Genomic DNA, 11,665 nt, shown 5'->3' with positions numbered 1-11,665 from the left:
TTTTCTCCAGCTAGATATTCTCAATTATTTCATGTATAATACCTTGCAGCTCATTGAACACCTAGCTGTTCTTTCTATTTATAGTTCAGTCTGACAATGAAATGATGTGTTAGTCCATTTCCTCTGAGAACAGTCAACCAAATCATGTAAGTGCAAAAGAATTTTTTAAAGATTTATTTATTTATTTATTTGAAAGGCAGAGTTACAAAGAGGCAGAGGCAGAAAGAGAGGTATTCCATCAGATAGTTCACTTCCTAATGGCCGCAACAGCCAGAGCTGTGCTGATTTGAAGCCAGGAGGCCAGAGCTTCTTCCCGGTCTCCTACGCCCGAGACAATTTATCAGAGAATTTAGAATGTTGAAAGGTGATCTTTCTTCCTAATATTACTCCTTATCATCATTTTTTTTTTTTTTACTTTAAAGCAAGTTAAACCTGGGTATTTAAAACTTTAGCAGCAAATAGAAAACTTGAATCATCAGGATAAAGAATTATACAAAACTCATTTGCTTCATTGTTTAGGTAACACTAGATATTATGTTCTAAAGTTCACTAGATGATTTTTTTCAGGATTTACACAAAACATTTGAAGCCACATCCTCATAAAGAGCATTGTTTTATGGTTGGTGAATCATAAGATTCAGAGAATTTTTCAACTGGAGAAGAAATAGTTTTGATATTTTCTTTTCGAAAACTTTGACAATTGGGTTAGTGATCTTATCTACTTTAAGCATGACTGGAATTTGGTATGCTAATAAAAATGCAGATTTCATTGCCTGTAATAATGCCTTTTGCATTTAGACTGTGAAGTTGCTGCTCCCTCTCCAAGTATCTTTCTATCTATTCCTAAAAAGATTCCAATGAAGTAAATATTATTTCTCACATTTTTAGAGATGTGGGTGTGAGATATCCACACAGTAACAAGTTGAAGTATAAGCAACAGTGTTAAATATTGAACTCAAACTCAGGTGTCCAAAGTTCAGAATATATTCTGCATCCAAAAATATCTGCCACTTTCTGTTAGCTTTGAATGCACTAAGTATGTCAAAAATCTAGATTGGATTATAGTTATATTTCCTCCCTCCATCTCACACTCCCACGCCATCACTTTGTTTTTTTTTTTTTATTTTTACAATGACATAATTCCAATTTACTTTATAATCACAAGCTTAATCCTCCACTAAATAAAGAATTCAAAAATTGGTTAGTGGAAAAACCACTATTCCTCTAAATTATATACAAAGGCTATAAACAATAATCAAATCTCAGAATTTCAATTTTACTCATATATATTACATTTTGTGTATTCTGTATATTGGTTACTAAAAATCAAAAAAGAAATCATGATATTTATCAGTTTTGGAATGGCTTATTTCACTAAAAATAATATTCTTACAGTGCATCCATTTTGTTGTGAAAGATGGAATTTCATTCTTTTTACAATTAAGTAGCATTCTGTTGTGTATATGTATCACATTTGCTTTATCCCGTCATCAGTTGATAGACATCTGGGTTGATTCCATATCTTAGCTCTTGTGAATTGAGCTGTTATAGACATGGAGTACAGATAACTCTTCCATGTTCTGATTTCATTTCTTTTGGGTAAACTCTCAGGAGTGGAATGGCTGAGTCATATGGTAGATCTATTTTCATATTTCTGAGGAATCTCCATACCGTCTTCAATAATGATTGTACTAGTTCACATTCCCACATGCTAGTGTATGTGTTCCCCCACAATCCTTGCCAACATTTTTTATTTTTTGATTTTTGGATGATAGCCATTCTAACTGCGGTAAGGTGAAACCTCCTTGTGCTTTCATTTGCATTTCCCTGATGGCTAGTGATACTGAGCATCTTTGCTTGTGTCTGGCCATTGATCTGCATTTCATCCTTTGAAAAATGCCTGTTCATATCTTTAGCCCATTTCTTAACTGGAATGTTTGTTTTGCTGTTGTTGGGTTTCTTCAGCTCTTTATATATCCTGGAAATTAATCTTTTATCAAATGCATAATTTAAAAATATTTTCTCCCATTCTGTCAGCTGCATCTTTACTTTGTTGAGTGTTTCCTTTGTTGTGCAGAAACTTCTAGTTTTCTTATAACATGGGAAATGTATAACAGCATGAACTGCTGCAAAGTGTGAAAAGCATATTTTCCTTCTCAAAAATTAAATAAGCTGAATTGAAAGACAAATCAATGGTGTTAAGGGGTTTTGGGAACACTGATTTTAAAATAATTTTATTTTTCATCATGAAATAACATGCAATGTTTGTTAGATTTATTCTAATAGAAGTGGGGAATGATGGATTTTATGTGCTAGAGACCATGGTAGATTAATTACAATAAATTCCTACAAAAACATAGTAGAAAGAGATTATTAGGTCCGTTTAATTAATGGACCTAACGAACTAAAGTTCACTAGCACTACATGGTTTCTTAGAGTTAGAAAATGGCGAAAAGTAAGCATCAATCTAATCATGTGCACCTCTAAACCATGTAATCTTTTCAAATGTAGATATTTTTATTTGTTTATCAAACATTTTCAAGTAAGTTCTATATATTCAGTCTATTCTATAGTCTATGAGGGATTTTTTGAAAAAACAAATACATATGCTTTATCTTGTGTCATGGCAACAAAAAATCAAGTTGAAATTAAATACTTGTTTTTATGCATTGAAGAGTTAATAAAATAAAACTTGTTTGTATATCACACTGATAGTAAATATAACACATACTATGAACTGAAACCATTAACGTGGAATTTCTGGTATACTTAGTGCATTCAAAGCTAACAGAAAGTGGCAGATATTTTTGGATGCAGAATATATTCTGAACTTTGGACACCTGAGTTTGAGTTCAATATTTAACACTGTTGCTTATACTTCACTTGTTACTGTGTGGATATCTCACACCCACATCTCTAAAAATGTGAGAAATAATATTTACTTCATTGGAATCTTTTTAGGAGTAAATAGAAAGATACTTGGAGAGGGAGCAGCAACTTCACAGTCTAAATGCAAAAGGCATTATTACAGGCAATGAAATCTGCATTTTTATTAGCATACCAAATTCCAGTCATGCTTAAAGTAGATAAGATCACTAACCCAATTGTCAAAGTTTTCGAAAAGAAAATATCAAAACTATTTCTTCTCCAGTTGAAAAATTCTCTGAATCTTATTATTCACCAATCTTCAAAATGTTTTGTATCTCATTAATGTTCTAGAGATAGCCAAGATTTTATGTAAGATATCTGACATTTTGGAAAAAAACAAAATCTGAATTCTAAAAACAAAACAAGAGAAGAAGGAGAAGGTGTGTTTCCAGAATAAAGAATCCCTACAAGTTTCCCACAAAATGGTGAATCTGATAAATCTGATTAAATTTTGTTCTTGGGAGTGAATGTTGATTTTTCTCAGTTAAGAGGAGCATGGGACTCTGTTCTTTAATTTAAAAAACACTTATTAGAGTTTACTATATGATAATGTGCTAATATTTAACAAACTTAATTCTCACCACAACTCTAAGAGAGAGCTCTTCTCACAATACAGTTCAGAAATACTAAGTGCAGATGGTCAAGTGATGTGGACATAGATGATTTCAGTATCCTTGTTCTCAGCTATGGAGCTATTTGCTACTTATGTTATCTCCTGGTTTACATTCTAGGGACACATTAGAATGTTTCTGAACTCTCTCACTGAATATGTGGAACAAACTCTATTCACGGACTTCTCACTTTACCTGGAAGATATTTCTTCCAGATAGCCACAAAGCATATCCCCTCCTGTCTTCTAGTTTTTCCTTTCATATTCTGTCCTCGTACCCACTGTGGTTTTCTTAAGTTACGCTTGTGACTCTTCACATCATATTATAGGTTATGACTTTTTCTATCTTTTCTGCTGTTTTGGTAAACAATGCCTAGAGCAATGACTGGTATATTGCAGATGCTCAATAAATATATATGTAATGAATAAGTAGTCATGAGCAGACTATCCCAGTGGCTTTGAAGATATTAGTACATTAACTCTTAAACAATTCTATTAGGCAAAGGTATCAATATTCCACTTCCCATACATGAAGAAACAGTCTCATTTAAGTAAAATAAATTTAACACATGCAAGTAAGTATTAATATAAAAACCATGATTTGAATATAGGTTCATATGATTTTGGATTTCTCATTTTTTTCTATTAAAGCGAGCTGCCTTTCTAATAATTTGGGATGAAAATCAGGAAAATAATGATTTTATCTTTTATGTAAACCACTATTTTTTAACAAGATAATGTGGGTCAGTGGAAGATATCCATTTGTGGCATAAAAAAAATTACCTAAATGAAAGATCTCTCTGAGTGAGATCCCAGCGGAAAGAACGGGCCATCAAAGAAGTCAGTGCCTTTCTCTGAAGGGAGGAGATAACTTCCGCTTTGACTATGGCCTTGTCTAAATAGGATCAGAATTGGAGAACTCAAGAGGCTTCCACAGCCTTGGCTTCCTACGACAAGAGCCTCAGGTGATTACTGACGCCATAAATAAGAGTGTCATTTGTTAAAGCAACAACAGGAGTCACTGTGTACTTACTCCTCATGTATGATCTCTGTCCTTAATGTGCTGTACTATGTGAATTAAGGGCATAACTAGTACTCAAATAGTACTCTATACTTTGTGTTTCTGTGTGGGTGCAAATTGTTGAAATCTTTACTTAGTATATACTAAATTGATCGTCTGTGTATAAAGATAATTGAAAATGAATCTTGATGTGAATGGGATGGGAGAAGGAGTGGGAGATGGGATGGTTGTGGATGGGCGGGAGGTTATGGGGGGAAAAGCCACTACAATTCATAAGTTGTACTTTGGAAATTTAAATTTATTAAATAAAAGTTAAAAAAAAACAAAGTGAATCAGAAAAAAATAAAAAATATGGAATTTCACAAAAATGACAAGACTGTATCTTGATAAGCATCTTTCTTCATACCATTACAGTGAAAGCTGTGCTTATCTTTTTTTATATGCTTTCATCTATCTTAATAACTTGATTGAGCAGGCAATTTAAGTTCTTCATTAAAATATAATGTTCAAGCCGGCGCCGTGGCTTAACAGGCTAATCCTCCACCTAGTGGCGCCGGCACACCGGGCTCTAGTCCCGGTCGGGGCACCGATCCTGTCCTGGTTGCCCCTCTTCCAGGCCAGCTTTCTGCTGTGGCCCGGGAGTGCAGTGGAGGATAGCCCAAGTGCTTGGGCCCTGCACCTCATGGGAGACCAGGATAAGCCCCTGGCTCCTTCCATCGGAACAGCGCGGTGCGCTGGCTGCAGCGCGGGCCGCTGCGGCCATTGGAGGGTGAACCAACGGCAAAAAGGAAGACCTTTCTCTCTGTCTCCCTCTACTGTCCACTCTGCCTGTCAAAAAAAATTTAAAAAAAAAAAGTATATATATGATGTTCAATTTGTTGAATCTGGGACTGTTGAGATGCACATTTATCCTTAACCATTTAAGTTCCAGGATTAAGTCAGAATTAAGAGGTTTCTCATAGCAGAGAATTCAACGTCTGCTGTGGAAATCACCACACTTCCCTCAGTCATGTTCTAAAAAAAATACAAAATAAATAAATAAATATTTTCATAGGTCGGCATTGGGCATAGGTTATAAGCTGCTGCTGCCTGAGATGCCAGCAACACACGTGGGTGCCAGTCAGGGTGTCCTGACTGCTCCATTTCTGATCCAGCTCCCTGTTAATGGCCTGGAAAAAGCAGCAGAATATGGCCCACACGTTGGTCTTTTTGTTTTAATTGTACTTTACACAAAGTTACATTAAATATAATTACTGAAATATTTCATTTTAAATCTAATTATGCTTCCAAATCCATATAGTTTTCAATTAATCTTATCAAAAGTTTAAAATAAATAACATGAATATTTTAAAAATCATGTTAGAGGCTATGGAAAATTAGTATTTTTAATTATTTTATGGAACAGTAAAATGCTCAATATCATATCTTACATAAAGGAAGATAGAAAATGATATGCTTATTTTTCATAAGTATTAACTGCAATATTAGTATTTGAATTCAAATATTTATTAAAAGAATCTGTATATCAAAACCAAGTTGGATTTACTAAAAAATAAAAATTAGCATAATTTTTTAAAGATTTATTTATTTACTTGCAGGTCAGAGTTACACAGAGAGAGAAAAAGATGCAGAGAGAGAGGTCTTTCATCCATTGGTTCATTCCCCAGATGGCTGCAACAGCCGAACTGTGCCGATCCGAAGCCAGGAGCCAGGAGCTTCTTTTGGGTCTTCCACATGAGTCCAGAGGCCTAAGGACTTGGACCATCTTCTACTGCATTCTCAGGTGATAGCAGAGAGCTGGTAGGAAGTGGAGCAGCCAGGTTTCCAACCGGCACTCACATGGGATGCCAGCACTGCAGGCAGAGGCTTCACCGGCTATGCTGGCCCTCGTATAAAATTTTACAATTTGTCACTGCATAGGAAAAAAGAAAAAAAAGGTTAATTATCTCAATAGGAATAGAAAAAACATTTTGTAAAACCAAAATCAAATTTTTAAATTATAAAAGCAATAAATTATTACTGAGCTGTCACCAAAGAGGAATCTGATTTATATCTTTTATATTAAAATCTCTTTTTATAAGTAATATTTCTGTCTCGAACTCAGCAGGTGATTCAAAATGTAATAGGGAGGCTCAGGAGAGAAAAATTCTGAATCCTTATTCATTATGCACATTAAACCCAAATACACTAATATTTTGTAGATTTATTGAAATTTTTTAAAGATTTTTTTATTATTTGAATGCAGGCTTACAGAGACAGAGGGAGAGAGAAGCCTCATCCATCCACTGGTTCACTCCCCAATGACTGCAATGGCCAAGGGGGCTGGGCCAGGCCAAAGCTAGGTTCTAGGAGCTTCATCTGGGTATTGCACATGGGTGCAGGGTCCTAAGCACGTGGGCCATCTTGGGCTGCTTCCCAGGCACATTAGCAGGGAGCTGGATCTGAAGTGAATCAGCTAGGATTTGAACCCCTGACCATATTGGATGCTACCACAGTGCAGACCCCTTGTTGGAATATTTTGTTAGTGATTCTTTTTTATTATGTCATTTCTTATCAGTTGCTCTTATTTTTTGATTAAGCTTGCTTTCTCTCACCTGAATTTTTGTACAAATAATCTGGGTTTTCAATTCAAAATCTTCCAGTTATTAACATGGTTTCATAATTGAATTTTAAGCAACTGTTTATACATAGTGTATTATGTGATTATTTTTGCTTATCATCGGCTACAATTCTTTTTATGTTTAAGCCCTTGCTCTGATGAGCTTGTTGGATTATTTTTCCTTTTGGTTACTACATCCTAAATTAAAGTTTGCAGAAATGATACTCTGTTTATATATTTTTGAGCAGGACTGTATTGTGATGTTTCAATGCTGTTATGGTTTTTGATTATGGATTTGTTTTTTTGCTCTCTGAGTCATATAAATAACTTTTGCTTTTTATTTTTATATCATTCTTTCTTAAAATTTTATTAACTTCAAATTCACAAAAAATACTGTGAGGTAGTAATATGAACTACCATTATACCCGTGACATTAACATCTCATATTAGTATATTTGCCACAGTTAATGGGACACAAGCCTCTTCCCCCCACCTTTTTTTTTTTTTTTATTATCCAAACTCCTTTCATCCCTCCCACCCATCCCAAATAGAATCAACATTTTGTGTTCAGACTAAGGTTTCATTTTTTTTTTAATCTTAGCTTCCATATATAGGAGGGAAGATGTGATATTTGCCTTTCTGTGCCTCACTTATCAATCAACATAATATTCCACATTTCCATCCATTCTGATGCAAGTGGCAGAATTTCATTCTTTTTATAACTGAATAATATTCCATTGGAGAAAGACAATTCATTTTTCTCTTTTTGTCTTTTTTTTTTCCAGTTTTCAAATGTGTTTTTTATTCACTACTGTTTGATATCTATAAATAGGTGTTCCCCCCATGAAGAAAAGGAATAGTCCATTGTCACGGCAGGGGAACAGATTTGTGTAGTTTGCCTCAACAGGACAAAGACTTCAAAAACAAAACAACCTGAATGTTGAATTCAGTTCTCCATATACAGTCCATTGCAAAAACAAGATAGAATTAAAACGACCCAAAAAGATGGGCAGGATAAGAAGAGGGAGAGAGGGAGAGAGAGAGAGAGAGAGAGAGAGAGAGAGAGAGGAGAAAGAGAAGCCAGGGAGAGGTGAGGGGCCTCGTTGCTGCTCCTCTGGGGCCTCCTGGGCCCCCTCCCCACGCTCTTGGCGCTCCTCCTTCGCTGAAAGGGCCAGAGGCTTATCAGCCACTTTCTCGGCATTGTCGTTTTCCCAGACCTTTTCCTTTCTTGCTCTTCAAGCTCTTTCCAGCATTCTTCAAAGTTGGTTTTGAATTTCCATGCATTCTCAGTGTTGAGGAAACGGATGGCTGTGGCTTAGGGCTCTCGTTGGAGAAGTCAGCGTGGCTGCTCCAGACCTGGGCACCGTTGCAGCCCGAGTTTGGAGTCAACTCTGTCCTGGGTGTGATGTAGTGGTTGGTGCAGATCTTCAGGGTCTTGACCCTCCTCTTGGGCAGGAGAATGGCCCCCTTGCCCCTTGTGTTTCAGGAGCTTGATGTTGCGTGTGCCACATGCTCCTTCCACTCCTGGAGGTCGTTCTCTGAAGCAAATTGAAATAGGTTGGCCTGCATTTTAAAACAGGTCCTCTTCCTCTTCCTCCAGCATTTTAATGTCTTCTTCAGGAAGTAGAATTAGCAGCTCGAATTGGGGGGGTCGTGGTTGGACTCGTTTCTATTCTCAGTGTAGGTACTATGGTCTCCGTGAGTATCCTTGGTGGCCGCCATGGAGGTGTGGTGGTGATGACTTGGCTGTTAGCAGCATGGCTGACTCAGGCCTCTTGGTGACTGGCCCTCACTCTTTTTCTCCAAGGCTGGTCCACATTTTCTTTATACATTCATATGATGATGGACACGTTAGTTGACTCCATTTTTTGGCTATTGTGAATACATGGTGGTGCAGGTATCTCTCCTGCACAACCAGTTCATGTCTTTGAGTAGGTGCCCACGGGTGGCATTGTTTTTAAAGAAATACTTAGACTGTTTGCAACAGTAGGCACACTAATTCACATCCCCAACAGCAGTATATCAGAGTTCTCCTTTCTCCACATCCAGAATTTGTCACCCTCTGTGGTTCTGATAATAGCCATTCTGATAGTGAGGTGAGATTTTTGTCTACACTTTCAGATTTGTGCAATGCCCTTCCCATTACTCCTAAGTTCATCTCAAAATTAGTTAGATGCTGTCTTTTTTTTTTTTTTTTTACAGGCAGAGTGGACAGTGAGAGAGAGAGACAGAGAGAGAGGTCTTCCTTTGCCTGTTGGTTCACCTCCAATGGCCGCCGCGGCCCGCGCTGCAGCCAGCGCACCACGCTGATCCGATGGCAGGAGCCAGGTGCTTCTCCTGGTCTCCCATGAGGTGCAGGGCCCAAGCACTTGGGCCATCCTCCACTGCACTCCCGGGCCACAGCAGAAAGCTGGCCTGGAAGAGGGGCAACCGGGACAGAATCCGGCGCCCCAACCAGGACTAGAACCCAGTGTGCCAGCGCTGCAAGGTGAAGGAATAGCCTACTGAGCCACGGTACCAGCTAGATGTTGTCTTTAAACTTGAAATTCCACAGCATCAAATTCCACAATATCAAATGTTCCTTCATGATTGTCTGTCTGTAGTGCTTGGAATTTGATGAATCAGTACTTTTTTCTTCCACACAATGAAGTTGTTTTCACAATCTTATATTTCCATCATAGATTCCTTCTTTGAATTTTTGTTTTATACATATTTTTCTACCCTCGCTGCCATAATTTTCAACCTTAAACAATTTTAGTTTTATATTGAAAATAAACATTCAGGTTGGTTTTGTGATCAATTAGTATTATTCATTTTGTAGTCAATATTATTAATTGATTAATAGCTTTAGCAGCAATTCATCTATTAACCAATGTATTTATTCAGTTGTCTTTTAAGTGTGCTTTTTGACTTATTTTGCAAAATCTTCCTTTGTTGTGATTACTCGCTTTTCCTAACAGCTTGCTTTTACAGTATGAATATAATATTCTCCCAAATCCCAAAGAAAGTAGAAATAAAATTGCTTTGTTTGACAAAGTGACTGTGATACAAAGTTAATTGGATAGGATTGTTCAACTTGCTTTTTAAATTCTTGCTTCTTTAGGTTAGTAGTTAAATCACCTAATGGGATGTGTGTGACCATATTGGAGCACCAAGGTTTGAGTATTAGCTCCACTTCAAATTCCAGCTTCCTGATAAGGTATACCCTAGGAGGCAACTGGTAGTGAATGGCAGACTTAAACTGAGTTCCCAGCTCCTGACTTCAGCCTGATCCAGACCCAGCTGTTGTGGGCTTTTGTGGAGTTAATCAATGTCTCCATCTCTCTCTCTCTCTCTCTCTCTCTCTCTCTCTCTCTCTCTCTCTCTCTCTCCCTCCCCCTCTCCCTCTCCCTCTCCCTCTCTCTCTTCTCTGCCTTCCAAAGAAATAGAAAGAATAAATAAAAATAGGGACCAGTTTTGTGACACAACTGGTTAAGCCACTGCTTACAAAGCAGCCATCCCATATGGCTACCGGTTCAAGTCTGGGCTGTACCACTTCTGCTTCAGGCTCCTACTTATATGACTGGGAAAGCAGTGGGAGATGGCCCAAGTCATTGGGCCCCTGCAGCCAACCTGGGAGAACCAGATGGAGGTCCAGGCTCCTGGCTTCAGCCTGACCCAGTCCTGGCCATTGTAATTGGTCTGGTTCTATCAGTATTGATATAAGGGAGAGGAGTCAATTCTGTTAACCCTTGTTTGTGCTACTCCTGTTGAGATCACTGAGCTGGCTTTGCTGAGTAGGAACTCAGAATTCTCTTCAAACTAGCCAAGCCACAAACACAAGCCAAGCTGTCAGAAATCCACAGTTCAAATGAAGCTGAAACGATCTGTGATGATAAACAATGATCTGTTTTCTACTCACTATGTGATCTGTGCCAATCACTGCTCCTGGAGAGTCTGTATAGGATTTTGTTAGTCCTGTGATGCGCTTAGTGTCTGGGTTTCAGCTTCTACCTTGTTGGATGGATTTGAGAGTAAATGTTAGTGGAAAAGAAGAAAAGAAACTTTGGGAAGATTGAGGGCACACCACTATGTCACTAGAGAGAAGACTGATTTTCTTCCACAGGGGATCCTCTGCAGGTAGCTGAAGAATGGCCCTTCTCTGGTTCTGAAATCAAATTATGGTAGCCGGATCAGAAGTGCAGCCACTGGGGTTCAAACTGGCACCATCTATAACACAGAGCCAGCCCTATGAAATCCAATTATGGAAATGATCATATTTTCATGGTGTAAAGTCAGAATCAAATGATGGTTTGAGTTAAAATAATATATCCTGCCTTTACTTCTAGTCTTTCCTGCTTTGAGCACAAGTGAGTGATGTCTTGGGGGTTATATAATGCCCTAAGCAAAATTCTTCACTTACTTATGGGCAACAACCTCTTTGCTTTCAGGAAATTGCATATTATTCAATTGGCTCAGTACTAATATCTACCATAACTTTCTTAATTTTTGACATTTGATGATTTTT

General features: G+C 37.5%; 1 pseudogene; it reads right to left on the bottom strand.

Annotated features, from left to right (window-relative positions):
- Nucleotides 1-6,427: 6,427 nt before the first annotated feature.
- On the bottom strand, nucleotides 6,428-8,880 carry LOC133763716 (ran-specific GTPase-activating protein-like; annotated as a pseudogene).
- Between the last annotated feature and the right edge of the window lie 2,785 nt (nucleotides 8,881-11,665).

This window comes from Lepus europaeus, chromosome 7, assembly GCF_033115175.1.
Source record: "Lepus europaeus isolate LE1 chromosome 7, mLepTim1.pri, whole genome shotgun sequence".
Lineage (NCBI taxonomy): Eukaryota > Metazoa > Chordata > Mammalia > Lagomorpha > Leporidae > Lepus > Lepus europaeus.
This window is presented reverse-complemented; position numbering and strand designations above follow the sequence as displayed.